The following is a 6,660-nucleotide window of genomic DNA, read 5'->3' as shown; positions in this document are numbered from 1 at the left end:
GAAGACTGTCATACAGTACTGCTTGTGGAGGAAAGCATCTTTGATATAAGACTCTAATGCAACGAGTTGATCGTTGGTAGATCGCCCCGCCCTGAAGCCCGCCTGGCAGCTCTCGAGAAGGCCATTGTACTCTAAGAAGTACACAAGTCTCCTGTTTATCATCTTCTCGAAGAGCTTACACAGGCAGCTTGTCAGGGCAATGGGACGATAACTGGCGGGAGAGGAAGGGTCCTTCCCTTCCTTTAGGAAAGCCACTACTATGGCCTCCCTCCAAGAGCGTGGAATGTGCCCCGAAAGCCATATTTTATTGTATAGGTGTAAGAGTGTTTCAAGAGTGTCTGGGTGTAGGTGCTGTATCATGGTGTATGTAATCTTATCTGCGCCTGGAGCTGAAGGTTTGCACGAGCTCAGGGCAGCCCTCAACTCATAGAGAGTGAATTCAGAGTTGTAAGAAGTTTTTGATCTGTCTTTGTCGTGTAAGGGCTTTTTTTCTGCAGATGTTTTGTGTTTCATGAAAGTGTTCGTGTAGTGTGCTGAACTGGACACGTGTTCGAAGTGTTGTGCAAGCGTGTTAGCCTGGTCTTCAAGTGTGTCCCCTGTTGTGCTAACCAGGGGCAGGCTGTGTGTCTGTTGTCCATTGAGCTTGCGTATACGTGTCCAGACTTTGTATGTGTCTGTGTATGAATTAATGGATGTCAAGAAGGTGTGCCAACTCTCTCGTTTCGCCTCACGGCGCACACGTTTTCCTAACGCCTTGGCCCGTTTGAACAAAATGAGGTTACCCGACGTGGGGTACCGACGAAGGATACCCCACGCCTTGTTCTGGGCCTCTCGCGCCCGCCTGCAGTCCTCATTCCACCACGGCCTCCGCTGGTTACGCGGGGCACCAGAGGCGTGGGGAATGGACTTTTCGGCGGCGTCGAGGATGTGCGCCGTGAGGAGTTGGGTGGCTTCTTCAACGTGTAGGTGTCCTATGGATGTGTGGTGTAGTTTCGATGTCTCTGTAAATGTGTTCCAGTTAGCTCGTGCTTCATTGAACCTATTATGGGAAGAAGAACTGCTCGGGCCGTTACCTATATACGTTAGTGAAGTGGGGAAGTGGTCACTGCCATATGGGTCAGTGCCCACTCCCCACTCAAGACATGGAAAGAGAATTGCCGAACCAATAGCCAAGTCAAGACATGAGTATGTGTTGTGACCTATGTTATGGTATGTAGGCTGTTTTTGGTTGAAAAGGCATGCTCCTGAAGATGTAAGGAATTTCTCTATCAGGCGACCTCGGGCATCCGTTCTGGAAGAGCCCCAAAGAGAGTTGTGAGCATTAAGGTCGCCTGTTAAGATGTATGGTTCGGGCAGCTGGTCAACCAGCGCCTCGAAGTCGGTGCTCGTAAGTGCAACATCAGGAAGAATGTATATGGAGCATACCGTTATCAATCTATTAAATATTATTGTGCGGACGGCTACAGCCTCGAGGACAGTGTTCAAGGTGACAGGGTGGCATGCTAATGATTTGCGGGTGATTATGGCAACACCGCGAGAAGAGTGTGTGCAGCCATCCTTGTCTTTCCTGTATACCATGTAACTATTCAAGAAATTTGTGTGTTTGGAATTCAGATGTGTTTCCTGGACACACATTATACTTGGCTGATTGGCATGCAGAATCTCATAAACGTCGTCAGAATTATTCAGAAGGCCTCTGCAGTTCCATTGAACAATATTTTCTCTTCCCATTATTATGTGTTCAGAGCTACTGGAGTGTGACTATTTATGTAGGGTCTTTCGGGGCTTGGACTCTTGGAAGGGGTTTTCTGGCCTTCTCTACTGACCTGGACGTCGCAGCCCGTTCCTTCCGCTGCGATGAAAGCCGGAAGGGCTCGACGTCCATGTCGTCATCTGAAGGCAAGGGGGTGCCCAGCGGACTGGGCCCCCTTGACGTGGTACCCTTTCGGGTGTTCTTTGCCTGTGCTGCCAGTGCCGAAGGCGTGGGGAGCGCCACAGATGGCACAGGCAGTGAGGCGGGGGAGGGGGTCGCTGCGACTGCCTCCGTCTCCATCTCGTCCGGGCCCTCGCGTGTGCTTCGGGCCGGTAGAGAGGGGGAAACGGTGGGTGCAGCAGCATCCCCACCGGACGTGGATGCCACCACAGCCGCTGCTGGCTCAGCGAGCGGTGCGGAGGCGGGTTGGGCTGCCAGAGGCAACCCAGGGGGGGGCGGGGGCGGGACCAAGTCCGACTCGCGGTACTGGGTCCCCGCCGAAACCAGACGCCGCTCCGCCCCCCGGCGAGCTGCGTCGGCGTACCTCCCCAGAGGGAAAGAGGCGAACCTCTTCCGCGCCTCTGGGAAAGTGATGTTTTCAGTGACCTTGATGTTAATGATTTTCTTTTCTAAGTGAAACTTTTCGCATTTTCTGGAGTAGGCCGCATGTGGACCCTGGCAGTTTACACAAAGAAGTTGTTGCACGTTGCAGTTTTCGGCCGGGTGATCGTGCTGGGCGCATTTTGCGCAGGTAAGTCGGCCGCGACAGGTGTTTGTGCCGTGCCCGAACCGTTGGCACTTGAAGCAGCGCCGTGGGTTCGGGATGTAAGGCCGGACTGCACAACGGATGTAACCTGCGTTGATGAATTCAGGAAGGGTCGCCTTGTCGAAGGTTAGGATGAGGTGCTTTGTCGGTATTTGTTTATCGTCTCTGCGGATGGTTATGCGCCTGACCGCTGTTACGCCCTGACTACGAAGGCCCTCCAGCAGGTCAGCTTCAGATTCATTGATTAGGTCATATTCGGAAATCACGCCCTGGGAGCTGTTTAAGCTGCGGTGGGGCGTGACTCGGATTGGCAGATCGGCGATGCTGGTTTGAGCAAGAAGTTTATTGGCCTGATCCTGGCTACTGACCTCGACAAGAATTTCTCCGGTTCGTTGTTTTTTGGCCTTATACGACCCTCCAACAATACCGTCAAGAAACTTTGAAATGAGAAATACAGACTGTGAAGCAAGAGGTTTTGATTGGTCTACAGATTCCATCACGATGAAGCGAGGATAGTTGTTCGGTTTCGGAGGACTCAAGTTAGGAAGTGGTGGAACAGAAACTTCGGTGCGGCCCCTTTTCGGGGGCCGATCACGTTTGGGGGGGGGGGGGTTTAGAAAATGCCATATAGCATAGTATAAAAGCAGGGAGACTGGGGTACTTTCTTCTTTGACCTTACCCTGGTAGCCAAAGAGGTCCCGGAGCTCCCTGCCTGGTAGACAGACAGGGAGCCCATCCGCCGGAGCTTGACCTGGGCTCCGACGGCCACCGTTCGTGGTTTCTAACCCTCCACCTATAAACACATCGCCACGGTTGGATCCAGCTTATGTTTGGGGGCTCGGGGTCCGCGGTATCGCCAGTACCGTCACCAAGATTACTCAAGGTGCCCCGTGCGGGGTAATGTGATATGAGGAAGGGTGCCAGGTAGAAAACACAACTTGAATTCGGCAGGAGATTGCCCTGAGAACACGTGATGGAGGCCGGCTGGGTGACGGCTATTCTTCCTTGTAGGAAGTGCTATCTCAGAAGATATGAACGATGCTCATCGGTACAGTTTTATCATAAGTAACATGGGCTCCCTACGGGAGGCGCGAGGTTGCAGGACGTCCCAGCAGATGCCGAGGGCTAACCTTTGCGCTTTTTACTGGTACATCTTCTCTTTTACATTTATGATATATGACACCTGCTCCTGTGGGAGACGCGTAGTTGCCGAAGGTGTCAACAGATGGCGACCGCTAAGCGAACGCGGGAAAACTCAAGTGAATTTTACGTGCAAAAGAACGCAGATTAAAAAAATCTCGCTGGCCTTCTAATCCGCATGTTAGGACAAAATCCTGAAAGTGGTTTTTGGGCAAATAAATGGGCAGCATTTTTCAGAAAAAACGAACGGGAGATATCAACTGGCGGGGCGGGTATTTACGAATGCGTAAAAACACACTGTTTTCCCGAAATCCCGCTTGCCTCTATTGGAAGGGTGTAATTGAAAAACGTTGTATAGCAGTGTTTAGATACTTGAGTTAGTTGCCTATCTCAACAAAACCCAGTCGATATCTCAAATGGCGGGCGGTAAAAAAATTAATATCTGAAAAAATATTTTACCGCTTTTCACTCTCTCCATTGTGGAATTTTTAAAATTTTCAGAAATATTGACCTCCAACACCGTAATCAGAATGTGTCCTTGCAATCTGGAGCCGTTTGAAAAAGCAGTTGGCTAGACGTGTACATAACCTGTTAGGCCTTTTTGGCTCATGAGCCGTGTCATTTGTATAAAACAATTTTGCCCTTTTAGAGGCGTCGCAGCGCGAAATCCTTAAAAACGTTTTTGTGCATTTGTATGTGTAACATATTCTAGCAAAAATCAGCTGGATAACTGAATCGGGGAAAGATTTATTCGGGAATCCTAAGGAACACCATTTTTGTTCCGGAATGCGGAATTACCTCGCTGGTGTAGGTTAGGGCGGAATCCAAAAACAACTTTTTAGATATTCTTAAGGACTACTTATATCAGCACAAAGCGCGTCGATATGTGAATGGGTGACCGAGAAAATTATGAATTCGCGAAACCACAATTTCGCCCTTTTCCTGGGGTAGGGGTGCAATTTCTGAAAAACCCGCCTTAGTGAGCACCTACTCGATGACGCAAATCAACTCGCGAAATTTGAAGTCTCTAGGTCTAACAGTTTTGGCTGGGCGTTGATGAGTTAGTCAGTCAGTCGGGCACTACTTTTTATAGGTATATATATACATATATATATATATATATATATATATATATATATATATATATATATATATATATATATATATATATACAGAAATAAGGGTTGGCAGTCGAGAAAACCTCGGAAAGCAAAGGGGAGGATGTGGTAGATCAATGAAACAGATTAAGAATTTGGAAAGAAAGAAAGAAAGTGAAGAAAAAATGCCCGCCAGGTGGGATCCGAACCCACGACCTCCAGAATACCGGTCTGGTGCGATAACCACTACGCTACCGGCGGGGCGATTTTCCCATTCACTTTCTGGGGTATTTATGTTAGGTAGATTTGTTTCCTGTGCTTGGGGGTGGTAGCCAGCGCCATTCGGACTAATCGGGGTGAAGGGGACCTTCTTTTTACCCCCGGGTCGTGACTCGAGTGTCTACGACATGTCCAGAGTGGTCGACCAGCTTTGAACCCTCTTAAGCTCCCTTTGGCAACAAGACTGCCAGAACAGAGGCCCTCGCTATGCATGTAGCGAATCAGAATAGGAAATGAGGGGCTCGTTGAAAATAACACAGAAATAAGGGTTGGCAGTCGAGAAAACCTCGGAAAGCAAAGGGGAGGATGTGGTAGATCAATGAAACAGATTAAGAATTTGGAAAGAAAGAAAGAAAGTGAAGAAAAAATGCCCGCCAGGTGGGATCCGAACCCACGACCTCCAGAATACCGGTCTGGTGCGATAACCACTACGCTACCGGCGGGGCGATTTTCCCATTCACTTTCTGGGGTATTTATGTTAGGTAGATTTGTTTCCTGTGCTTGGGGGTGGTAGCCAGCGCCATTCGGACTAATCGGGGTGAAGGGGACCTTCTTTTTACCCCCGGGTCGTGACTCGAGTGTCTACGACATGTCCAGAGTGGTCGACCAGCTTTGAACCCTCTTAAGCTCCCTTTGGCAACAAGACTGCCAGAACAGAGGCCCTCGCTATGCATGTAGCGAATCAGAATAGGAAATGAGGGGCTCGTTGAAAATAACACAGAAATAAGGGTTGGCAGTCGAGAAAACCTCGGAAAGCAAAGGGGAGGATGTGGTAGATCAATGAAACAGATTAAGAATTTGGAAAGAAAGAAAGAAAGTGAAGAAAAAATGCCCGCCAGGTGGGATCCGAACCCACGACCTCCAGAATACCGGTCTGGTGCGATAACCACTACGCTACCGGCGGGGCGATTTTCCCATTCACTTTCTGGGGTATTTATGTTAGGTAGATTTGTTTCCTGTGCTTGGGGGTGGTAGCCAGCGCCATTCGGACTAATCGGGGTGAAGGGGACCTTCTTTTTACCCCCGGGTCGTGACTCGAGTGTCTACGACATGTCCAGAGTGGTCGACCAGCTTTGAACCCTCTTAAGCTCCCTTTGGCAACAAGACTGCCAGAACAGAGGCCCTCGCTATGCATGTAGCGAATCAGAATAGGAAATGAGGGGCTCGTTGAAAATAACACAGAAATAAGGGTTGGCAGTCGAGAAAACCTCGGAAAGCAAAGGGGAGGATGTGGTAGATCAATGAAACAGATTAAGAATTTGGAAAGAAAGAAAGAAAGTGAAGAAAAAATGCCCGCCAGGTGGGATCCGAACCCACGACCTCCAGAATACCGGTCTGGTGCGATAACCACTACGCTACCGGCGGGGCGATTTTCCCATTCACTTTCTGGGGTATTTATGTTAGGTAGATTTGTTTCCTGTGCTTGGGGGTGGTAGCCAGCGCCATTCGGACTAATCGGGGTGAAGGGGACCTTCTTTTTACCCCCGGGTCGTGACTCGAGTGTCTACGACATGTACAGAGTGGTCGACCAGCTTTGAACCCTCTTAAGCTCCCTTTGGCAACAAGACTGCCAGAACAGAGGCCCTCGCTATGCATGTAGCGAATCAGAATAGGAAATGAGGGGC

This window comes from Haemaphysalis longicornis, unplaced genomic scaffold, assembly GCF_048455015.1.
Source record: "Haemaphysalis longicornis isolate Haplotype H1 unplaced genomic scaffold, Haemaphysalis longicornis Haplotype H1 scaffold_2, whole genome shotgun sequence".
NCBI lineage: Eukaryota > Metazoa > Arthropoda > Arachnida > Ixodida > Ixodidae > Haemaphysalis > Haemaphysalis longicornis.
Note: the sequence above shows the minus strand (reverse complement) of the source record.